The 26,753-nt window shown below is 39.6% G+C and overlaps 1 protein-coding gene and 1 long non-coding RNA gene across 5 annotated transcripts in view; one reads left to right on the plus strand and one right to left on the minus strand.

Moving 5' to 3' along the window:
* LOC108529505 (uncharacterized) overlaps positions 1 to 14,183 on the plus strand; it is a 30,843-nt gene extending 16,660 nt beyond the window's left edge. For both annotated transcript variants that reach the window (XR_001885549.1, XR_001885548.1), the window contains exon 3: positions 13,849 to 14,183. This is a non-coding gene — a long non-coding RNA (uncharacterized LOC108529505). The remainder of the gene's footprint in view (positions 1 to 13,848) is intronic.
* The window catches only part of LRMDA (leucine rich melanocyte differentiation associated), a 1,135,663-nt gene that overhangs the window by 711,256 nt on the left and 397,654 nt on the right, over positions 1 to 26,753 (minus strand). The gene's annotated exons all lie outside the window — the stretch shown is intronic.

Here is a 26,753-nt window from a genome sequence, read left to right on the forward strand (position 1 = left end):
TGATTATCTATTGCTATATAACAAATGTAGTGGATTTCAACAACCACTATTTTACCTGCCCATAATTCTGTAGGTTAATAGGGGCTCAGTTCTTCTACTGGTCTCACTTGAAGCCCCTCATGTATTTGTTGTCAGATAGTGGCAGGAATTGGAACATCCAAGATGGCTTTACTTACATCTCAAGAATCTTGGTGGGGATAGCTGGAGGCTGTGAGCTCTTTCTCTCCACATGGCTAGGTAGAGCTTCTTTACCTGGCAGGTGGACTTAAGAGCAAGCATTCCAAGAAGACCAGTTCCAATGTGCAAGCATTTACTAAGGTTGTGTTTGCATCCCACATTAGTCAGAGAATCTAATAAATCAATATGGTGGGACAGAGCTATCTTTATGTTCAGAATACAAGCTAATGTCCCATTGGCCAAGTCCAGAGTCACCATAAGAGGGAACTACATATAAAAGAGAACTACTAGGAAGTGTGGTTCATTTGGGGCCACCATAGTAAGAATCCACCATAACTAGCACCTTTCCCTCTAAAGGGATAAAGACTGTTGCCATTATAATAGTAAGCCCTAAGAAACTCTTTTTTTTTCTTGTTCTAGTCTTTCACTTTAATATTCAATGACCTAGTGTTCTTATATTTAGGAAGTAGGGAAAGAGAAAAAGAGAAGCATTTCATAATTTATAAACAAATAAAAAATCAAACTTCCTTTTTCAATTTGAAAAAATCTAGATATAGCCACTGATAACACAAGAAATATTGCAGCCAGTCCCACTTTGCCTCTTGACTCTCATAACAGAAAAACTCCATATAGCACTTGTTCTCCCATTATTCACACTTAACAGACCATCTGGGTCTTTCAAAGGACCAACTTTATACCTTTTTTCACTCAAGTGAGTAAAAAGGACCCCTATAAATCGATAAATCATGCTTCAACAATTCTCCCCTGAGGATACCCGACTAATATGACCCTGCTTCACTGTAATAACCCCATGGGCTTGGTTAATATTTGTGGATTCCAATCCACCTGTTGGTATTCATCAGCAATAAATAATTTGTATGACATTTCAATTTTATCAAAGCACATCCCATTTGATGCTTGGAACAGCTCTCTGAGGCAGGTGAGACAAAGATTTATTGTCGTCATTGGACCAAAATGAAAATGAAGCTTGTACACATTAGTATATAGTTCTAGTTTCTAGGGTGCCTGACAGTTAACAAAATGCTATCTTATAACATTATTTGTATAAAAATCTCTTAGAACCATCCTGAGAGGTCAATGATAATATCTTTATTAGAAAATGAGATAGAGATATTAAATATCTGCCCCAAACCCCATGGTCAATAAGTGGCAGGTGTAAGGATGCTAGATCTACTCAATCCAAGTTCTTCCCCAGTGTATAACAGGCAGGGTAAGTAATCTGTGGCTACAGAACTTAGGGCAGAATTAAAATTAGAACCTGTATCTTCTGATGGACACCCTGCCACCATCACTTTGACTCACATGCCTCAAAGCCTATGAGAAGCGTTCCAATGTTAGTAATAAAATGTATCACACAAGCAACAGTGGGCTTCAAGGCATGAGTTAGAAACATCATAATATGCCGGGTGCGGTGGCTCATGCCTGTAATCCTGGCACTTTGAGAGGCCAAGGTGGACAGATCACTTGAGGCCAGGAGTTCAAGACCAGTCTGGCCAACATGGTGAAACCCGTCTCTACCAAAAATGCAAAAATTAGCCAGGCATGCTGGTGCAAACCTTTAATCCCAGCTACTCAGAAGGCTGAAGCAGGAGAATCACTTGAACCTGGGAGGCAGAGGTTGCAGTGAGCAGAGATCACGTCACTGCATTCCAGCCTGGGTAAAAGAGCAAGACTCTTGTCTCAAAAAAAAAGAAAAAAAAAAAAAAAAAAAAAAAAAAAAAAGAAACATCATAATGATCTAGCTTTCCAAGAACACAGGAATTGAGCACAGTCCTTAGGCTCTAGAGATCACTGTTCAGTTGAAGCCAATAGCCTGCGAAGAGCAAGGTGACCTCTTGCACAAGGTGACCTCTTGGGCTCCTCTCATAAATTTTGTGAAATGCTCTTAGCCAGTTTAGACACTATTTTTAACACTTCTAATAACAAACAAATAAACAAACAGATCAATGGAACAGAACAGAGAGTCTGGTTTTCTGTATAATTAGAAATTTTGTATGTAACAAAAACAGGATTTCAAAATACTTAGCAAAATAACCTAAAAACAAATGGTGCTGGGTCAAATATATCCATTTGGGGAAAAATATATTAATTTTAACATCAACATTAATATAAAACCATTCACCAAGGGAAAAATATTCAATGGATCAAGGCCTAAAAGGTAAAATTAGAATAATCAAAGTTTTACAAGAAATACAGGAGAATATGTTTACAGCCAAAAGGTCAGGAATGCCTTAAATTAGACACAAATAGCATAACAGAGAAGACCTGTTTATTTGACAGCATCAAAATTTAAAACCTATATATAATAAAGGGTACCATAAAGCTGAATGGCAACAAATTGGAAGAAAATAATTGCAATATATGAGGCATTGAGGCCAGGGGTGTGGGTGTGTGTGTGTGTGTATATATATATACATATATGCCCTGAATATATAAAGATGTCCTAGAAACCAATAACTAAAAGTCATGCAAGCCAACAGAAAAATGAACAAATGATATACATGGCAATTCACAATAAAAAAGACAATACATACGGGAAATTATTTTTCAAATTTGGCAGGAAAACGAAAATTGTAAATGGCAGTGAGATATACTATGTCATATCCAAGAGACTGCAAACATTTTGAAAGCATGCTAATACCAAAGGTGGGCAGATCAGCTGGTCAAATAATACTTTCCATAAATCACTGGTAGGAGTGAGTACTGATAAAAATCACCACGGGGCCAAACTTATAGCATCCAGTACCATTTAAAATGTGCAAACACTATGATTAAGCAATTCCACCTCTTAGAACATACTCACGAGAAACAACTGCACATATGCACAAAAGGCCCATAACAAGGCTGTTCGTTACTTATGTGACACCAAAAAATGACTAACAATCAAAATGCCCATTAGAAAGCTAAGGATCAAATAAACTTTGGCATAGCCACACTATGGAACATTGCACACAAGTCAAAAAGTGCAAGTAGATTTACATGTATTGACATAAAAAGATAGCTAAGACATACCTTTGGGTGTAAACAGCAAGCTGCTGAATGTATACAGCACTATACTTTCCTTAGCATGCATATAAATGTGCCTGTGGCAGAGAGGAATATAAATTCACAGAAGCAGCAGAAGTCAATGTAGCAAATGCCTAATGTGGTTCTCTCTTCTGGGGAAGAGATTAGGGGTAGACGAGCAGCCAAAAAGAACTAAGCCTCAGCAGTTAGTATGGAGAATACTATACCTGTGTAGTTAAAATTTAATTTTCAATGCATAAAAAGATATGGCAGGGCAACCTTCCCTTCAAACGTTCTCCAAATAAGAGTTCATAGTATTTTCAGCAATTTATAGAACAAACAACAAACAAACCAGATGAATGGAAAGGTAGCCATTATAAAGGAGGGGGATGGGAAGTAAAAACAATGTAGAGCAAGGACTGTGGTGTCAGTTGGCGAAGCTCTAATCCCAGCCTCTTCCACTGGCAACGGCATATGACTTGGTCAAGGGAACAGTGCTGTTACTCAGCACATATTAAGTGCTATGTGAAGAATTAGCTAAATAAATGCAGCACACAGTCCCACCCAGTTTAGGTGGAGAACCTTATGCATTGTTAGGCTGTACTGTGATAATTAGTGGAGAGGGAGAAGAGAAGATGGGGAAGGGAAGGGTGTGACAGGTACCACAAGGAGCAGGCATGAGCACATATGGATATATTTTAACTTGTCCTTCCAAGGACTCCTTTAAGCCATCAGCATCTTTTCACCTGGCCCAGCATGAGCTGCACACTGCCACTTACTGGGGTGACACAGGGTCCCCATGTGGTACCTGCTTCTGTTGAGTAGACAAACGAGCCAGGGCAGTGCTAGTGGGCAGGCACGGGGGCCTCAGAATCTGTGCCCCACCTAGGCAGCCAGAAAGGTCACATAAAGTCAGCATCACAGCAGACAACCAGGCCTGGCCACCTGCACTCGGGACTCTTCTTCCATTGGAAGCCCTGAGAAAAATAAATCCTTTTTCTCTTTCTAATTAGAAATGTGGACAGGAATAGTAATCTCTATGAAACTACACAACTTGCTTAAAATCAGCAATTCCTGTAGGACCAGTAAAACAGAACCGTGTGTGCCCTCCTGCAGCATTAGCGAAAGACAGCAAACATATGAATGAAGATTGTCTGAAAGACCTGTCCATCTTATGTGTATTGCCTCATGTGGTCATTTTACCCCAAGCTAGTGTTCAGGTCATTTGGTGCTTTACTTCTGTATAAGCAAGAAAAATATGATTTGCCCTGCACTCTACAGTTTGCAACACTGCTTTACCTTTACAGCCTCCTTTAATTCTCACTATGGTCTCTATCCCCATTTCACAGATGATGAGATAGAGGCTCCCAAACCAATAGATTACTTTTGCCATTATATTACATGTGAAAGGCAAAGCTATTTATTGTCCCTCTGGCAAGCCTCCTGCTCCTTTTTCTAGAAATGCTGAATCAATCCTTTGTTTGAGCAAACAGCAAATTCAGCTTCTCACTCTTCTGGGGATATCTTTTTGCATCTCTTTATATGGGGCATTCTAAGAGCTTTGGGGGCTTGGGGGGAGATGATTTTCCCTCAAAGAGGACCTTCTCTCAACCACACCAGAGTGGTGAGGGGATGATTTTTTGCTCCCTCTTTGTGACACCTGATGCTGACTGAACTGCCTGCATCAACTTGAAGTGAGGTTCAGAAGCATGCCAAAGCCGCTGGCCCCCAGCCGGCCAAATTTCTTGGCTTATTCCGAGGAAGAGAACAAATGTTTATCCTCTACCTACCTATGTGCCCAACAATCTGCTGGGACTTTTACCAGTTATTTAATCCTCAGCACAAATCTGTGAGGGATGTGCAATGATCGATCCCCATTTATTGGATAAAGAAACAGGCTCGGAGAAGCTAACTTGCCAGAGGTCACATGCCAGGGAGTAAGTTTAAATTGCTCATTTTTTCCAAAGCCTTGATTATTTCAATATGCCACTGTTTCTATGGTACTAGGACAACAAATATAAACATTCCTTTTCAGTATTATATAGAAAGTGGTCATCCAAATCTGGATATTTTGAGAGTAAAAGGCATGGGGGGTGGCCAATATTAACAATCATACTAGAAAAATAGGCATAAATTGAGACTATCCCAGGGAAACCAGGACATATGGTTACTTGATTATATACCACACAAGGGAACATCACCCAAATCAAAGAAGGATGTTCCAAAATTCAGAAACCTTGAGCAATAAATGATGCACGTCAGGAGGACAGTCCTACAGATGGTCAAGAATTTGCCTATCCTGTACAAACCTCAGAAACAAATCCAAAAATACTAGAGCTACTCGTTCTGATGAGCTCCTCCTCCACTCCCATGGTATGTCCAACAATCAACAAATCTTTATTACATGCCCCCATCACATAACCACAACTCTAAAGCGCAAGCTAGCCAAATGAGGACCAACAGAGACACACAGTATCAACTCCCAGGCAAAGAGTGCTCACAGATGCCTCACTCTGTCCTGCAGCATGGAACACTGGCAGGGCCCTCCTGGACTTCCAGAAGCAAGTCAGAAAGACCATGAGCTGCATTTTCTTCCACCACGCTTCTCCAACAACAAGCAGAATTCTACTACTATGGGTAGGAATCTAGTAAGAGCCCAGTAGCTGGGCTAGGCAGTTCTGGGGATGTCCAGAGGATTAGGATGTCCTCTCATCCTGAAGGTGTAGAATGACTCATGGAATCACTGCGAAATCACAGAGTTGGCTGGTTTCGAGGATACAGCCCAGAACATCCTTCCATTTGGTATTCAATATCCCAGGGGATAATTGCTCCTTTCTACTTCATGACATAATGCTCAATTATACATCAAGTTTAGTTTGGAGAATGGGTTATTCAGATGCACAAATGATGCATTTGTGCATCATTTTGCTCAGCATTTCTCTTTCTTGATGCCATGTGAAGAAGGATGTGTTTGGTTCCCCTTCTGCCATGATTGTAAGTTTCCTGAGGCCTCTCCAGCCATGTAGAACTGTGAGTCAATTAAACCTCTTTCCTTTATAAATTACTTAGCATGAGCAGCGTGGGAATGGACTAATACAACCCCCATCTATGGGCCCCTACTAAAGCTAGTTTTGAACACTCACCATATACTTAACTAGCAGCTGGAAGTCTCAGGAGCTACCGCCTACTGATGTCTGTCTTCCCCGCCATAAGCCTGCCCATCCATCTCTCTACAGAAGCCAGCAAAAGTCACCCACACTCAATAGGAAACACAGAATTTCCTTGTCAGCTCTGAACAGATTTGCTAACAATCCAGGATCACATCTTAAAGCTGGACCAAATTTTTGAGACCACACCCAAGAGAGAACTATTTTTTTGTTCTGTTTTTGTTGTTGCTGTTGTTGTTGTTTTGCTTTTTTTTAATCAGCAGTCTCAAATTCAGAACTTTAAATGACAGGTAATGGTCCTAAATGAAACTAATTTACAACATTTCCTACCATCCAATTAACCTCTTTTCCAAAATGTGTTATCTTTTAAAATATCTGTTGCAAAATGGGCTCCTAAATGAATATAATTTCCCACCCACCTTTTACCAAAAATTATATGTCACTTCATACTTAATACATGCAGATTACAACAACTCTTACAATGAACCTCAGAAGTCAGAGTTTTCACTCTCTGTTTTTTCTCAACTTTTAAAATCTTGGTTTTCGTCCAGGCGCTGTGGCTCAAGCCTGTAATCCCAGCACTTTGGGAGACCGAGACGGGCGGATCATGAGGTCAGGAGATCGAGACCATCCTGGCTAATACGGTGAAACCCCATCGCTACTAAAAAAAAATACAAAAAAAACTAGCCAGGCGAGGTGGCGGGCACCTGTAGTCCCAGCTACTCGGGAATCTGAGGCAGGAGAATGGCGTAAACTCGGGAGGAGGAGCTTGCAGTGAGCCGAGATCTGGCCACTGCACTCCAGCCTGGGCGACAGAGCGAGACTCCGTCCCAAAAATAAATAAATAAATAAAATAAAATCTTGGTTTTCACTGAATTCTAGTGAAGCTTGGCTTCTCAGGCCTGGCTGGAAGTTAAGTTGAGACAAGATGATGAAATGGCTCAGGGTCTACTGCCAGCCTTTTTTTGGATCCTGCCATAGCGAACCACTCCAAAAATGCCGGCCCGCCTGATGGGGTCTGAGTTGTAAGACAAAGAACATGATGATATCTTTTCTAGAGAAGGGGGTGAGGAATTGCCCACTCCAATTTGGACCTTTCGGAAAGCCTTCTCAAGGCCCTTCCTAAGGCTACAAGTCATGGATCTCAACCTAAGGGACCTTCTTCGTTTCCTGAAGCAATGCTACAAAGGTGAATTACTTAAGAAACAATTAGGTGCATACACAAAGCAATTTGCAGGCAGCCGTACTCCTTCAGCTTTCTAAGTGAAGGGCCTTTCAAGGCTGATTTATAACACTGTCGTCTTCAGAAGGCAAAATAATTAATAGGAGCATGGACTTCTAATTTCAGTGACTTCCAGAGAAAGTGGATTTCATTTGATTTATGACGGCCAGTGACTTTGCATTTTATCAGTTCATTCACTCATTATTTATGCTGATGGCCAATTTCAATGGGTCGCTATCATCTAACTCGCTACTAATCAAAGAGAATTAGGGTTCACTGCATTATTTAGAAGTCGCTAATTTATCTTCAGAACAAGTAGTGAGAAGAGTTTGGGGCCTTCCACAAGAAAAAAACTGAACAGCTGGCTGAAGCCAGAAAATTTGGTCAGCATTATAAATGAGTATTATCAGGGGTATTGCAAGTTGATGAGTTTTGAGTTGGAAGGAAAGAAGAGAGGAAAAAAAGAAAAAGAGAGAAGCCAGGAGGCAAGACCAAACAGGATAAGAATAGAAAAACATAACAGTAAACATCAAGTTACCTTTATGGTCTGAGTAGCCCACCATCACAGAGGACTAATACAGTTCTTTAATCCTGAGATTTAAGCACCTATATTATTGTAATATTAACATATCCCAGCACCCTTCATGTCAGCTTAATAAACAAGGATGTTTATGCTGAAATAACCAAGGTTCCCTTGTTTCTCATTTTGAAGTCATTTTAATATGTTCTAGACACAAGATAATGGATCACATTTAAACAGGAGAAAATTAAGTCCCATCAGCAAGTAATAATACCCAATCATATTCAATCATGTTGAACAACAACCACCACCAAAACGATCCTCTTCTAGGCGGGGTTAAAAAAAAAAACAATTTTTTTTAAAGCTGTTATTTTACTTTTGGAAAGATACAACTTTAAAATATTTCTGTGTCATTTCTCATAAGACAATATGTTCTCTCACTGTTCATGCCTTCAAAGCTCTGCATACTCTGGTAGCCTCTGCCCAGAACACTACCGTTTCAACTCCTTTCAAATGAATTCCTCTTGTCTTTCAAGTTTCAGCTTCCAGATATGTCTAGACAACTTTTCCTCTGCTCCCAAGGCCCCGAAACTTCCCAGTTACCATCCTGATTGTCTGTATTTTCCAGTAGATTATAAACTCCAAGATGGCAGGAACTGAGGGATCTCAGCTTCAACCCTGTGTATTAGATGAGCTAATATTTTTTAATACGTTACTGTTTTGACGTTGATGTTTTCTATACCACTCAACAGCCATTCTCTCAGGCCAAAGTGTACCTCTTGGAAACCCAGATGGTGTTATATGAGTAACAGAAACACACTAGATTCTTACCCACCCAGTAATTCTTGGGAGCTTAAAACCTGAGAAGAAAGAAAATAATAAGTTTTTAACACTAAGTTTGAGTGCGAATGCCCAACTCTTGAAGCTAATAGAGGATTTGACAGCTTGTTGGGGCACCTCCAAAATACTCCAAAAAGGAATGAAAGACTCCTAAAATAAAAGACTCCATCATTTACAATTTTCACAATAGCCCTACTATACTTTTAAAATCTCAAATAAAATGCAAAATGGTTACAGACTAATATAAATGTAATCTGCAGTTTTAATCTTTTATTCCCAATCAAGAGACCTCTTTTCAGCTTATACTGGGCTCTCTTTCTAGCTTATGTCTGGCCTGATGCCACACCATCAAGGTGCTCATATAATAAATACAGTCTTATTAAACTGGATAGACTATCCATGCTGAGTTATGATGATGGAAGTTTCTATAATATGAAAACATCATGTTTTTCATCATAATGATCTAAAATGAAGTCTAGGATACCAGCATTTATTTCCATCCCCTTTCACAATTTATATGCTACCACAAGTAAAACAACACTCAACAAACATGAACCACATGAACCAGTTTACCTTCGCATTGTCATCAATTGCTTTCAGCTTTGGCTACACACCCAGCAGACAACTAACTAATACTATAAGTAATACTGAACCGTGTGTAAAAAATTGACACTGTTGGTTTCCAATCTTGCTTTCCTTCAATAAATGTTTTTTTCAACAGAACTACTTAGGGCTTTTTAAAATTTTTATTTTAAATTTTGGGGTACAGGTACAGGATGTGCAAGTTTGTTACATAGGTAAACGTGTAACACGGTGGTTAGATACACCTATCAACCCATCACCTAGTTATTAAGCCCAGAATGCTTTAGCTATTTTTCCTAATGTTCTCCCTCCTGCAACCTCACCCCCTGAAAGGCCCCAGTGTATGTTGTTTCCCTCCCTGTATCTATGTGATCTCATTGTTCGGCTGCCACTTATAAGTGAGAACATGCAGTGCTTTGCTTTCTGTTCCTGTGTTAGTTTGCTGAAGATAATGGCTTCCAGCTCCACCCGTGTCCCTGCAAAGGACATGATCTCATTCCTTTTTATGACTTTATACTATTTCACGGTATATATGTACCACATTTTTTTTAAATCCAATCTATCACTGATGGGCACTTGGGTGGATTATATAGTACTACTTAGGGCTTTCTAAAGGCCTACAGAACTGCATCAGTTAGGGTCAAACCTAGAAAATAGGAACTGCTTCAAGTATTTACAAAAGAAGAAATGTAATGCAGGGAAGTGAATTCACAGCAAGGATATACAGCACAGAAGAAGCAAGAGTAAGAAGGCATTACCACTCTCAGAGTGAAAAGACAGTGGGGACACTGGGATGAGGGTCACCAACTAAAGCTAAGCCGTGGTAGGCTATGTCCTATAGGAGGAGTTGGAGCCACAGCGGAGATCAGCCCATGCCAGAGAAGCTACCAGAGGCAGAGAAGACAGGGACAGATACCTGACTTATCACTTGCTCCACCTTCCAGTCTCCTGCCAGGGTCTCCCATTGGTCAAACCCAATAGGAAGCTGGCTGGTTGAAGAGCTTGGGGACTGCCCCCACAGATGACAGCCCCTGTGGTAGACAGCAAAGCAGAGTATGGGCAAGAATGGGTCTAAGGGCAAAACGAGCCACTTTTCCCTCCCAAATAGAAAAGCGGATGTGCCGGATGGAACTTACACAGAAGAGTGATGCAGGTGGCTGTTCTCTTCTGCTCTTGCTCTTCCTCCATAAGTGCCTATGGTCTGGGTGCACAAGATAATTAGAGAGGCATCAAAGTAACAACACCAGTGGGTAACACTGTAATGCATCTGGGGTATTGTGAAGATTTATGAGCCCAATTCTCCCTTGGAATTTGGAAGTAAATAAGCAGATGCCTATGGATACCCAGGAAGAAGGAGGCAGGAAAAGAAGAGGCTAGTCCCAGGTGCCCAATGCTGGATCACAGTACCAGGCCTCAGCATAGCACAGAGGTATGTTTACAGGCCTGTTCAATAAACAGCAGGCTCTGGTAGAAAGCTGCTCATTCAGCCAGTAAAGCAACAGGCCTCCACTCCACAACCCAAAAGAAAACCTGCACTCTACATCATCACCACCTTTTACTTTGTTTCTATGATTTTAATTACTTTAGTTACTTCCAACAAGTGGAATCATACAGTATTTGTCCTTTTGTGACTGGCTAATTTCATTTAGTATAATATTCTAGAGGTTCATTCATGCTGCAGCATGTGACAGGGATTTCCTTCTTTTTTAAGGCTGCATAACATTTCATACCACATTTTCTTTACCCATTCATCCATTGATGGACATTTGGGCTGCTTCTACCTATTGGCTATTGTGAATAATGCTGCAATGAACATGAGTGAGAAATTGTCCCTTCAAGATCTTGCTTTGAATTATTTTGGATATATATACAGAGTGCTGGATCATACAGTAATTCTACTTTTAATTCTCTGAGGAACCTCTATACTGTTTTTCACAGCAGTTGCATCATTTTACATTCCTTCCAACAGTACACAAGGGTTCCAATTTCTCCATATCCTCAGCAGCACAGGTTATTTTCTGTTCCTTTGATACTGGCCATCCAAATAGGCATAAGGTGATAGCTCATGTTTTTTATTTTTTTTCTCTTATGATTAGTGATGAATCTTTTAGTGGATGTCTTTCCATTTATTGGTACCTTCTTCGATTTTCCTTTCTCTTACAATTAGTGACGTTGAATCATGATATTTTCATATGCTTATTAGCCATTTGTATATCTTCTTTGGAGAACTTGTATTCACGTCCTTCACCCATTTTTTAATGGAGTCATCTTTTTGTTACAGAATTGTAGAAGTTCTCTATATATTCTGGATTTAACTGCATATATATGATTTGCAAATATTTCCTCCCATTCCATAGATTGCCTTTTTGTTCTGTTAATTGTTCCTTCGATGTGAAGTTTTTAAGTTTGATGTAGTTCCATTTGTCTATTTTGTTTTGTTGCCTGTGCATTTGGTGTCCTATCCAAGAAATCACTGCTCGATTCACTGCATTGAAGCTTTCCTCCTATGTTTCCTTCTAAGAGTTTTATAGTTTTAGACCCTAAGAATAAGAACTAAAACTATAAAACTTTGAATTGATTTTTGTATATAATATGAAGTCAGGACCCAACTGTATTCTTTTGCATATGGTTATCCACTTTTGCCAACATCATTGGTTGAAGAGACTGTCCTTTACCCTCTGTGAAGTCTTGGCATTCTTTGTGAAAATCATTTGACCATATACACAATGGTCTATTTCTGAGCTCTGTATTTGATTCCAATTGTCTATGTGTCTGTCTTTATGTAAATACCACACCATCTTGATTACTGTTGCTTTGTAATGTATTTTGAAATCAGGAAGTGTGAGGCCTCCAAATTTATTCTTCTTTTTCAAGATTGTTTGGACTATTCAGGGTTCCTTGAGATTCCACATGAATTTTAGAATAGCTTTTTCTATTTCTGCAAAATTGCCACTGAGATTTGGATCAAGATTACATAGATTCATAGATTGTTTTGGGTAGTATTGACATTTTAACAGTATTAAATTTTCCAATCCATGCACATAGGGTATCTTTCCATTTATTGGTACCTTCTTTGATTTCTTTTAGCAATGTTTTACACTTTTTATACAAGTTTTCCACCTCCTTGGTTAAGTTTATTCCTAAGTATTCTTTTTGATGCTATTGTAAATGGGTTTGTTCTACTTTGGTTTTTGTTGGTGGTGGGACATTTGCTTTTAGTATCATTTTGGTATTATTTATTTATTTACTTTGCCACACTCCACAATGTGGTGCTTTGCACATAACATTTGATGCTCATGAAATATTTGTGGAATGAATAAAACACTTAATCAATAAATGAATTTGTCTCCAATTAATCTAAATGGGAATGTTAGGAGAGTTAAGGCTGCTTCTTTCTTTCCAGTGCTATGACCACCTTGGGCAGTTCCTTTCAGTGACATTAGTTAGATAATAAATCCCTTTTCAGCCTCAAGCCTCAATTTCTGATTGTTTATATTGACAAAAACAATTTTACCAAATGCAATGAAAACGAAGTTAAGCTTATGACTTTTCTCATTATTTGGCTTTTGCCTTTTGAGACTTGCCCATTATTTGCTTTACTTAACAAGTCCTTCTTTCTCTTTAATTATTTTGAATGGTTGGTATGAATTTACTCAGTAAACTAGGTGGGGTCTGCTTATATCCTGTTGAGTTTAAAGAGAAAAGCTCACACACACACACACACACACACACACACACACACACACACACAAATAAGTAACAAAAGCAACGGCATTTCTGCAAGAAGTAAATGCATTACTTCCTATTTAGGAGGTACCTAGCATTTACATACCAGTTTCCCCATGGAGATTCTTCATAAGCCTGGCTTCAACATCCTAAGGAGTGAATTCCTCAGGCAGAGCAATTAAGTAAAACAATAGCAGCAATGATATACAACTTTAGGGCTAGGCCCCCAAGTTGTGACTATGTACTCCAAATTGCTAGAGGAAAATCTTAGACAGACTGAGAAAAATTTTAAGTGTTAAAATTCTACTATCACCATTTCCTCTTACTTCCAGCTTCTTCTCTCTCTGCCCCCATGTGGTTCTTTTATTAAAGGATGCTACACAGAAGGGCCCTTCCTGTTTTTTCTCCTTTCTATCCAAGTTACAGGAAATTCAACAAAGCCAATCTCCCTGTGTGACATAGTTACAAAACATGTAGATGTGCCAGGGGGAGCCACAATCAAACACTCAAAATAAGAGAATGGCTGATGGTGCAATCGATGCCCTGACTCCTGGCTAAAATGGTCACAGAGCTCCTTCCCTCTGCAGCTACCTGGCATCCTGACCTTCTCCGAAAAGAGATGCAAGAATGCGGCCTCATCGTCGTGGTGACTAAGTGTCCACCTGAAGGTGGGAAGTGAACATGAGACTTTCAAAGGCAGATGAGAGACACAGAAGCCAGGGAAACACAGGATGCGTTGCCGGCATATCATGACAGCCAGGCAAAAGCTGAAGAGTGGGAGTTTTTGAAACAAATGCCAGTTAAATGATCCATTCAGTTATACTTGATATGTCTGGTATAATATAGCTTGTTCCAGATGTCAAATAATATTGCCAAACCATGCTCACTAATGTGAAAACCATTGTTGCTGATAAGCCTAAGTGTTGTTGAATTTGCACAACAGCCACCCATCTGCAAATAAAATATTGCATTAAAAAAAAAAAAAAAAAAACCTGTGGCTCATAATTTAAGCCGACAAAGGAATTGACTGAAAAAATGTAATTTATAAAAAGCAGCTTTGCCCCAAGAAACTTTTGTAAAAAAAAAAAAAAATTCACATTTACACATTTAAGTTATATTCAATTTTATACAAAAATTATAGTAATTGTCCTTCACCTAACATGAATGTTATAATTATACTTTCAGCGTTGCCACACTTCAACACCCAGCCATAAGAAAAGTACGGTATGTTCACAACCAATGCTGGAAGGAACAAATAAATTTGCAGCATCTGACGTGACCCCTTTAAACATACAGCTCTAAAATATCCATTGTTCATAAAATTCATAAAGGGCTGCATATGTACATCCCAGCTCACTTTTCTATTCGATATATATGAAAATGCAATTTACTGTATGTCAAATGAAAAATGCAGTTTTCACATGCATTGACAACAGGTGCTAGTTAAATGATCAGATGCTATTTGTTACCTAGTCCCTTACTCTCATTTGCAGCAAGATAAATTGCATTTTAGGAGACTAGTGCGATCTAAGGGGTCTTGACATGTTTTTATTGATTTGCATAGGTTATATGCATGTATTCCTGTTTGTAGGCAAATAGTGCCACAAGTAAATTCAAAGGACTGTGCCTGTGTTTTGAGAAAATTGGAGTCATCACGGGGGAGCCAAGATGGAGTGAGCCTGGGTAAAAGAGACACATCCAGCCTGCTGGAATCTCAGAACCTCTATTAAGATTTATAGGCTGTAGGATTCTTTTGGGCTTCAACATTATTCTTAGTAAACCCTTTCTGTCTTCTGTTGTTTATAAAAACTGGCAGCTTTAGCAAAGACAGAAGCTTAAGTTGTAGGTAGCACAATTTAACATAATAGTTCTCGCCTGTCCTCCAAATAGCCTAATGCTGATTTTGCAAAAGGAAAAGAGAAAGGGGGAAGAAAAGCCACATGAAACCACATACCATAGGCCGTTGCTCTGACACGGATAGATTTGGCTGTCACTACAGAAAACCACTAGTGAAATTTGATTATATTTCTAATGTCAAAATTTACTAACTTTTTAGACTCCTGGGTTCCATTTCTCATTTGATTTTTCATTTTGTTATCTCAGCACCATCAGGCCCATCAAAGAGAGTAATGCACCAATTAGTCCGGGGAGTCACTCACTCAGAGGGGACTTTTTCATCCACAGGGGTTTCTCCTTTCTGCTGCCACTACCACAGCCCAGCGAGAAGGGCCCTCCTTTCTATTCAAGACTCCCTATCTCATACCTCCTGTACCACCTCCCCTTCTCACATTTCCCCAGAGTGTTTGCCTCACCCTGTGCTCACCCTGGGGAGTCCGAACATTTGCAACGGCATGGATGACCTCACAACATATCCTCTGCTATTGGCTTATTTTAAATTTTGTGTTGCTATTTACCTTTTCACCAGTATAACAACCTTAAAGATTCATTAGTTTAACCATAAGGACCTTAAGGGGTCTGAGTTTCTAGTTCCCACTGTGCCAAGCACATGTCTTGCCCACAGAAAGGGTCCGATACAAATAGTTTAACATGACATAATAATGAGCACTGCCTTTGCACCAGGATTTATACTTTTGAAAGTGCTCTCCTCCTCATCCTCTCCTCTGATCTTCACAGCTGAGGTGTTTGATAATCATTATTATCATGCTCACTTCACCTGGGTTGAAAGAACTTGGCAGGAAAGACACAGGAAACTCATCCAAGTTCCCAGCAGTTCAGGGTGGAGCAGGCATCAGCCTCAGGACCTCTAGGCCAATGCTTGTCCCCCTTCTCTATACCACGCTTATCACATGACCTGACTATCCTTCAGGATGGAACTCAAACCCAGTTTCCTATGTGCCATCTTCCAATACAGAAAATAAATTATTTGTTCATTCTCTGAAATGCATTTCCTCATTTCAGGAAACCATATGCATTGAGCTAAACACATGACGACATGTTCAGATATTATTTAGTAGCTGTGTCCATAATCGTCAATAGTCATGCCTTATTTCTTCCCTGCACTCATTAATTCATCTCTTCAAACGTTCTTAAAAGCCTGTTTCTTCCCAGGCATTGTGCCAGGCCCAAGGTAACAAAAATGAATGAGACAGGCTTTCTGCCCTCAAAGAGTTTGTGCTCTAGTGCTGTGGCTTTTCACCTCTTCATTTGCTTATTTACTTACATATTTTAGAGACAAGGTCTTGCTCTGTCACCTAGGGTAGAGGGTAGTGGTGCCATCATGGCTCACTGCAGCCTTGACCTCCAGGGCTCAAGTGATCCTCCCTCCTCAGCCTTCTCAGTTGCTGGGACTACACGCTCATGCTACTACCCTGGGTAATTCTTTTTTTTTTTTTTTTTTTTTAAGAAACAGGGGTCTCACTGTGTTGCTGGTCTCCAACTCCTAGGCTCAAGCCATCCTCCCACCTTGGCCTCCCAAAGTGCTGGCATTATAGGTGTCAGCCACCATGCCCCACCCTTTTCCACCTCTTTCGGCCATGACCCACTTTATATCTGACATGGTGACCCAGCAAGTGCACACATACAAACGCACTCACCTCTGAAAAACTTCATAAAACAACATTCGCCATACCATACGCAATGCACTTTGATAATGTCCTGTCTTTTAAAATTCTCTTTTATTTCATTTATTTATAAGATGCTATTTGTAACCCTCTAAATTGATTTCACCAAAAGCTAGTGGATCATGACCCACAGTTTGCAAACCACTCATCTAGTGAGACTGTGAAATAACATAGACCAGAGGTCAGCAAACACTTTCTGTAAAGAACCAGATAGTAAATATTTCAGACTTTCTAGGCCAAGTGGTAAAATCAAGGGTACTATGGAGAAACTAACAAGAGAAAAAAATTCCTTTGCCAAATAAACTTTATGGACAAAATTAAAGATATAATAAATATTGAATATAATTTCTTGTAACACAGGCTTACTAACGAGAAGCACAGAATTCACTTATGGACACTGAAATTTGAACCTCATAACACTTGTCACAAAGTATTCTTCTAATTTTTCTCAATGATTTGAAATGTAAAAACCATTTTTTGCTTTGCAGGCATATGAAAAGAGGCAACAGACCATAGTTTGCCAACCCCTGACTTAGAGTAAGCCCAGTTTTCATTGATAATGTTAAAATTTCAATGGTTTTCATTTCAATGCTGGGCATGGAGAAAGACCCAGAAAAATGTGGATATCTAAATAACTGAGGAACTTTAAACAAGTGATGAGTTCAGCCCCATCATCTCCATCTACCAGCGAAGAAACAGAGACAGAGGGGAAATGTGACTCCAAGCCTCCAAACCCAAGGCTAGTTGTACTACAGCCATCTAAGCTGTGACAATGTCCTAACTGGGACCATCACAACATGGAGACCTAGATCAGTTTTGGAGCAAGCAAACATTCAATACTGCAGAGGCACCAGCAGAGATGACTATGCCTTCCAATAAATAAATTTTATTTTGGAATGTGCAGCTTACCAAAAAGTGCCAAAGCCAATCCTCCCTTCCTTTTGCCATAACACTGATCACCTACAGGGTTCTTGGATCTCAAAGTGGCTGAACTGTTGTTACCAGGCTTGAACATAAGTTACCACCAAACCTCATTCACAGGTAAGTCTTTACGGCGTAACTAGTATTAAGTGGGAAGACAAACCACACCATTCAAAGTCTCCACATACACACCCCCACTTTCCTGTGCATTTGGCCAAGTGCCCAAGCAACTAGAAGGAACAGCAGGGCTCTCAAGGTTTGGGTGACAGCCACAAGCTAGGACTCAGCCTCCCAGGACTGGCTTGAGTCAATGTGCATATGCTCTTCCTGAGGGCAATCATTCACACAGACAAAACATAGCATTCCTAACTGTAGGTATATTTAAGTTCAATAATACACCATAGGAGATCCACAGCTACTTAAGGCCTTTAAGGACACATGTGCTGCACTTGAGAGTGAGAAGGCCCATGGGAGGAGATGATTAAAACATACCCAGCATGTAAATATGTTATCTTGTCCAAGGGTGTTACCTCTAGAATGTGGGCTCAATGTGAGCTAAAATAACACTTCTCTTCGCTTCAGACTGAATGCCTGGCACTCTGGTCTATGAATTCTGCCGAACATGAACCCCAGAGCTACGGCATGTATGAGCACTGTCACAAAGCCCTGGCAATGTTGGCAATTTCAACTCTGATGGATCTCTATGACAGTAGAGATACTGGTCTTTAAACAAAAGCACACACAAGCACACTTAAACTCAACATACCAATTCAAAGCATAGGCAGACAGTTGTCATGGTCAAAAAGTACATGTAACGAGTTAAACAAATTTATTATTACCAGTAGATAGTTTGCATTTTGAAATGACTTACTACAGAGTTCCTCACTTCTGCCTTAGGGTATTCAGGATCCCAATAACACTTATTTTGAATGAAGAAAGGCGTAACTGTAAAATTATAAGTTATTTTTCATAGTTCATTAATAGCAAGATAAAGCAACATCTTGTCTCAAGCTCTATATGAGAGTTTCACTGCTTTCTTACAGGTTGTAGGTTTTTTCCCCTCCAGTTTGGTCTGAAAATGAACAGATACATACAACACACATGCGTGCTCGCTTGTGCACATGGACACACAGACACACACAATGAAAACAGATACAGCTTCACAGACCCAATGTCTCTGGCACTAAATGTGAAGCTCTAGGCAAATAGACCATGAGGATTTAAGCAGATGTTGACAACTCCCTAAGTGAAAACTCTACAAAGAGAACTCATTGTTTAATTGATCATAATTCAACATTCATAATAATTGTAGGATACTTTTCAGAGTTCACAAAATGGTTTTACTTAGGCCAACCCTGGAAAGAAACCATTACCATCTTCATTTCACAAACTGGGGAAATGAGGTAAAAAAACAGAGGGTTCTCAATCTTTTGGTGGTAGTCAAGGGTCCAAGGGATCAAGGTGAGAAGCCTGGACTGTGCTTCCAAGTAAAGGAAGACCTGTAAGGGTATGTAGGCCAAGATCTATACTAGCAAGGACCCAAGAAGTAAAAAGGAAGAGAAGGAAGGCAAAGAAGTAGAATTGGATGATACAGGGAAGGGTCAATGAAGTTCTGCCAATAGGGAAAAAAAGTGTCTACCCAGCTGATGTCAGAAAACAAATTGTAACATGTCATTATGAAAGTCGGATGCACCCTAAGGAGTAGAATTGGAAGATATCAAGGTCAAAAGCCATAAAGCTTTTCATTCTCCTGCAGATCCAGATAATCTGCTAGGTAGCAAATAGGGTGATAAGGCAGTTAGGGCTACTGCAAGATGAGTGGGGAAAAAAAAGGAAAAATAAAAGTGCTATCCGGCACTAGCTGTGCCCCAAGGCTGATATCACGTTATGGGAGCACAGGGAACTGATTTCTCTACATATCCTCTCCATTCTTGCACGCCCTTACTTCTTCAGAAAAAGAAGTGCATTCAGCAGAATCACAACACATGCACTTTGTTTGTGCTTATTAAATAAAAAGAAAGGATCACCTTCAACTATATTAATGATGGACTGGTGGATGAAGGATGCCTGTGAAAATTCACAACATCTGTTTGCTCCACTCTCTTCTCAGCATGCTGCACCTATTTCTCATGCTTAATGATGCTCAGCCACTCTGCAAGTTTTACGAACAAATGTGTGTTTAGCCACATTCATCATTCTGAATGAGCATTCTTGATGAAGCCTCCACTGGCCTGTTTCGCTCTTTCTGCTACACTTTAACAAATGACAACTGCTCTATGTATTTTTCATTTGTTAAAATAAAAGCTAAGTGAAGGATAGGCCTGAAGGATTTTTCCCCTTCCCTTTGACTCCCTCAAACCCTTCAGAGCGACCATCCATTGTATTTCTCCATCCACCAACTTGCCCACAGTCTTTGGGGTTGGATTGCCACCGGCCACATCAAGTTGTGCTCTCCCACCTACTAGAATCCATGGATTGTGACTCCTTTCCTGATCATCTACCACTCTTGGAATTTCTGTCATGCAATGCAGTATTTAAATATACATCTTCACTCTTCACTGGGCAGGATTTTAAACCAATAGGTTGGCAAGAAACCAGGAAATAGTCTTTGTGTTACCAAGAATGCTTAAAACATAGGCGATCACAATGTAGGAAACAAATAAATACTTGTTGAATTAAGAAGTAGTAGCTCTTTCCAGGTCTCCTGAAGAAAGCCAAGATGCAGGCTTGGTTTTGACAAACAAGGCAATATTTACATTATCATAAACTCAGACACTTCAGCCAAAGCAAGAGGCTTGACTTTTTCATCCCTGAAAAAAACTTGAACTCAGTCTGGATGACCCACATAAATCAGGTCAAGCCAGCTAGAATCCAAGAGTTCAAAGCTGGCAAAAATATGAAAATATGTTAAGAAATAATCTTTCAGAATTTATTTTCAAGTGATTGTTTTATTCTGGTCATTTAATTAGAAGCATGAAAAGCAAAAAAACAAAAAAATGTTCCCTGTATAAACTATTCAGAATCATTGGAAATCATATTTCATAAGATGATACATGATACATTTTTCTCTGGATTTGCAATGCTGGATATTATATTAGTATTTGTATTGCATTTGACTCAGCATGCATTGCAAAGCACTTTACAAATGAAATAATCATATTATATATTCGATAAAGCTATGCTCATATATCACCAGTTTTAATCACAATGGTTTCTGGCTTTTCCCCTCCTGATAATGTTATGGATATTTGAAAAAGAGAACATTTCAGTCATCAAATTTAGTTGATTTTCCTGCCCCTAACCTTCTTTAAAATGCCCCTTTAGTCATTGTGGTTTTTATATATACTTCATTTACTGAATTGAAAATACATTTCAATTCCGTTGAAAAACAAGCTTCTGAGATCAGGTACAAAAAGCCTTTAGGACAGGTCTATCCAACAACAAAAAAAGCTAGCTAAACCTTAGCAGACACAGTTAAGAAATTGGTAAAAGAGTAAAAATCAAGAAATCTTAACCAGAAAGCCATCACCATCACACAAGTATTTACTAAGGTCCTACTCCACAGATTCCCTAAGAGCCATGGTCCACACCAAGGAACCTTGGACTTTTTTTTAATTTTTATGTGTAAATAGTAGATAGTAAATATCCATGGCGTACATGAGATATTTTGATACAGACATACAATGCATAACAATCACATCAGGGTAGATGGGGTATCCATCACTTCAAGCATTTATCCTTTCTTTCTGTTATAAACAATCCAATTATACTCTTTCGGTTACTTGGAATTCTTGATCCTTCAAATCCACATGTGTCCTAAGCTTGGTTGAGGACAAAATTTAAAACATGCATTACAAACACACGTAAATTAATTTTGAACTGGCACCATATTTTGTCCATTCTATTTTCTAACAACTAAAATGAAAGATACGACAATTGTCCTATAGACAAACATGAAAATGTTTGACTCTTTTTTTTTTTTTTTTTTTTTTTTTTTTGAGACGGAGTCTTGCCTCTGTCGGCGCCAGGTTGGAGTGGCAGTGGCAGGATCTCAGGCTCAGGCGGCAAGCTCCGCCTCCGGGTTTAGCGCCCCAATTCTCCTGCGCTCAGCCTCCGGAGTCAGCTGGGACTACATTAGCTGGAACTACAGGCGCCCGCCACCTTGCCCGGCTAGTTTTTTGTTTTTTTTTTTTTTTTTTTTTTTTTTTTTTGTATTTTTTAGTAGAGACGGGGTTTCACCGTGTTAGCCAGGATGGTCTTGATCTCCTGACTCGTGATCCGCCCGTCTCGGCCTCCCAAGTGCTGGGATTACAGGCTTGAGCCACCACGCCTGGCCGACATTTTAAGAAGACCTTAAAACTGAAAGTGTTTGATCATTCAAGGACTTGCTCAAATTCTTTTCCCTCCTCAAAGATCTCCCCAACCACTCCAGCTTACAGAAAGCATCCTGTTCTCTGAAATACAGGAGTAGTGACTATCTGCATCACATAATTTAACCCCACCTAATACTATTGCTCATGATTATTTTGCTATATTCTCTCCACAATTAGAATATGGTTTTACTAAGGCTTGGAGTTTGAAGCCTTATACATCTCTTACATCAACACTCAGCACTGTCTTGAGGACTAAGTCATCTCTATCTCTATCAATATCTATATCTACAATATCAGTATATCAATATAGATTTCTATGGACACTAATTTATATTTTATGTACCCAGTGAGTCTATGCTTACATGTACAGTTAGATAGTTTTTCTATTCGTTCTTTCTACACACATTAAGCCCTCCTCTCCAGCTCTGTGTACTATGAGAGATGCAAAGATGAATAAATATCTCAATGACATTATAATGCACTTAAGAGAAAGCATGCATTTAAATTCCTACTGGGGCCAATGCTGTTAAAAAAATTAAAGACTGAAAATTCAACAGGAGTTTAAGAAAAAGAAAAGATCATTTGGAGAGAGAGGAAATAAGAGGCTTTATTCAAAAGCAGGGTATTTAAGCAGATCCTTGAAGGAGAGAGAAGTTTGTGAGCAGGTAAAAATATGGACAAGAATTTCCAGGCACAGGAAATAACATGAGTAAAATTACAGAGGCTCAAAGGTAGGATGCTCATTTGTGTGCTGAATAGAAGCTCCCTCTTTTAAAAAACACAGGATTTAACCTAGCCTTGCAAAGCAGTTTAGAAAATCCTAAGGCCTATCAGAGGGACTGCTTTTCAAATTCTCATCATCATACTTACTGCCCTTTAGCAACAACAAAAATATTGTATATGAGTCCCCAGTGGTATAGAGTCCCAGAGGACAAACTGAAAAACTAAATGTCCTTTTCTGAATCCTCCCAGACTCAGTGCTTAAATTCCTTGACCTGATTTCTTTGAGGCCTCTTCTTCAGTTAATTTCCCTGGTTTGCTTGTGGAGGACTTAGTATCAGACATCACCTCTAACTCTCTTGAGCTCTATAACATGTGTTGGCTGCAGCAGCCTTCTGTGCAGCTGCAAGAATCTAGCAAAAGCCAATGCACATTTTTCCAAAGGACCTGCTTTCTCCTATTGGAGACACAGACCTTTGGAAAACCTTCCCATCCTTCCTCAGCCATAACTTCCACCCTAGAGAACGTAAGAAACCCTTTACTCAGACCTCAGATTTGACCATTTAAGTTGCCCTGAACCCCTGCACTAAAAGAGTGAGGATTTTTTTTTTTTTCTTATTCAGTGCAAGTGCCTTCTAAGAGAAACTGTGCTTGACAATGCTTTTCCATTGAGTTTGATGGGCATCTACTGTATGTAAAAAGCCCATAATCTGACAAAGAACAACAGTAAACTAAGTAAACTAACAGTAAACTAAGTCACCTCAACTGAACTTAGCACTGAACTGCAGCACCATTTTGGCTAATTCACTCTAAACTGTTCAGCAACTAAAACTCACCATCTCTTATTTCTAAAGAAGCACTTCATTGCAATGAAAGCCCAGAACCAAAGAAGCGTAACAGTAGAGAGTCCTGAAGCGCCTTGGCTATCACTCAGTTTAATCCCTTCATTTGATGCCTGAGGAAACTGAGGTCCAAAAAGGCAAAATGGCTTGATCTAAGGCATAAAACCTTTTAGTAGCCCAAGCAGGACTGAAATCTAGGTTTCTAACTCCCAAATTAGTTCCTTCCACAACTATGTGCTGTCTATCAACCTTCTAAAAGTTGGGAGAACTGAAATAATAGCAGTGTGGTAGGCTACATAACACCACCCCAAATACGTTCATGAATCTTCAGAACCTGTGAATGTCACTTCATATGGAAAAAGGGACTTTGCAAATGTGACTGAGTTAAAGTTCTGGAGATGAAGGGATTACCCTGGATTATCTGGGTGGACCCAATGTCATCACAATAGTCCTTATAAGAAGGATGCAGGAGGAATCAGAGTCAGAGAAAACAGTGATATAGTCATGAAAACAGTAAACTGAGATATGTGCTTTGAACAAGGAGGAATGGGCCACAAGACAAGGAATACAGGTGGTCACTAGACACTGGAATGCGTGGGAAACAGATTTTTCTCTCAGAGGCTCTCAAAAGAAACAGCCTTCCCATCACCTTAATTTTAGCCCTGCATGCCTCATTTTGAACTTCTGACCTCCAGAACTACAAGAGAACAAATTTGTATTACGTGTAGGCTACTAAATTTGTGGAAGTTTGCTGCAATGACAATAGAAAACTAATACGGACTTTATACTTATAAATAGAGTGCTGCTGTAACAAATATCTAAAACAGTAGAAGTGGTTTCGGAATTTGATAATAAGTAGAAGCTGGAAGAATTTTGAGGAGCATGATAGAAAAAGCCTACATGGGCTTGAACAGGCTGTTAGTAGAAATATTGGCATGAATGACAACTCTGGTAAAGACTCAGAAGGAAGCGAGGACTGTCACAGAGAAACCAACACTGTCTTAGAGAATACCCAAATCATCAACAGACTATTGGTGGCAGTATGGACGTTAAAGCCACTGCTGATGAGAGCTCAGAAGGAAATAAGGAACATATCACTGGACACTGGAAGAGGATCCTTATTTTTTAATGGCAGCATTATTTGCTGAATTGTGTCCTACAGTTATATGGAAAGCACAACTTGAAAGCAATAAAGTTGGATATTTTTCTGAAATTTCCAAGCAAAGTGTCGAAGGTCCAATCTGGTTTCCTCTTGCTGCTTATAGTGAAAGGCAAGAAGGAAAAGATAAATGGAGGGAAGGGCTGTTAATTAAATTGAGCCAGGACTTGATGATTTGGGAAATGCTCATTCTATTCAGATTACAAAGGTTAAAATTAGGAGGTTGACTGCCATGAAAGGATACTCTAGAAAGAAAGCCAGGGTATAAATGAACACCCTTTGGCAAATAACTCAGAAGGGTCAAAATATCAAAGTATTCTTTCACACAGAAAGCTCTTTGAAGAGATTAGGCATGTGACTCATTAATCCCCTCAACCATCTCAACAGAAGCCAGAAATAGACATAGCATTACCCAGAAAAAGCTATGGAGGACCCTCTTGTCCCGTGGAATGAATCCCCATGACATACATTGGATACCAGAAGTTTTTTGAGAATGTTATACTAGCATAAATACTGTCAGCTTAGAATAAAAGGGATAAAAAGGATAAAATGAAAGAAGGTTGTAAAGTAGGCAAGTTCTACAGACAAGAAACAAGCTGATAAAACTACTCAGCTGCAAACACATCCTACCTTCATGAAAAAGGAAGGATGACCCAGAGGGTGGAGCCTCAAGCCCAGAGTGTAGAAGCTCAAACCCAGAGTGCAGACCCTCAAGTCACAGAGAATTATTCCCAGGTCCTGAAACTTAAAGAAGCTTGCCCTGCCACATATAAAATTGCTTGGGACTAGTGACTGACTCCTTTTTCTTCTCACTTTATCCCTTTTAAAATGGAAGGTCTATAACCAGTCTCCTGTGCCTGTTCCATTGCTGTATTTTGGGGGCAGATAACTTATTTCTGATTTTACAGGTCCACAGATGAAGAGTAATTTTCCCCAAGAATGGATTATACTTAGAGGCTCACGCATACTTGATTTAAATTATTGAGATCATGAGATCTGTTATTTTTAGCTGATGAGATGTAGATGAGCTTTTAGACTCGAAGCTGTAATGGCTGAAACTTTTGGTGACCTTGGGATGGGGTGAATGTATACTTCATGTAGGACTGATGTGAATTTTGGAGGGACAGAAGGAGAATATATCCGTGTTATTTTTGCCCACTAAGTCTGTTGCAAAGTGTTACAGCAGCAATGGGAAACCAACCTAAGCAAAAAGAGAAGAGATCATCAAAGGAGGAAAAGGTTCCAATCACAAATAATCTTACTCATGGAGAGATCACAGACCTTGAAAGTACCAGTGAACAAGCTACATCTTCTTGCTACACCACCCTAAAAGGCAGAGACCTTAGAGTCTTAGGGATGCTCTTCAAGGTGTCTTTCAGGCTTTAATGTATGGTTGCAATATCCTTACAAAACCTTTCTGTTTCTTGTACCAGTCAGGTGATCCATGATGTGCCAAAAATAGGATAACTATGTTTTCTGATTAAAATTAGGATGCATTAGACAATGTTTTTTGTGCTATTTTCTGGTGCAAAGGGCTGGCTGGGAGATTCTAAAACTAGACATCAAGTTGTTGAGATTTTCTTGACATTTCAATAATTTAGAGGACAAAAGGACAACATATTTTAAAATGAGATAGCCACAGAAAACCTGTGATATGTGATCAACTTATTTAGCCAGGAAACTAGGGACAGTACGTGAAATGGTTTGACCCTGTGTCCCACCAAAATCTCATGTAGCTCCCATAATTCCCAAGTGTCGTGGGAGGGGCCCAGTGGGAGACAATTGAATCATGGGGGCAGGTCTTTCTCATGTTGTTCTCATAATAGTGAATGGGTCGGCCGGGCGCGGTGGCTCAAGCCTGTAATCCCAGCACTTTGGGAGGCCGAGACGGGCAGA

This window comes from Rhinopithecus bieti, unplaced genomic scaffold (assembly GCF_001698545.2).
Source record: "Rhinopithecus bieti isolate Rb0 unplaced genomic scaffold, ASM169854v2 scaffold_6022, whole genome shotgun sequence".
NCBI lineage: Eukaryota > Metazoa > Chordata > Mammalia > Primates > Cercopithecidae > Rhinopithecus > Rhinopithecus bieti.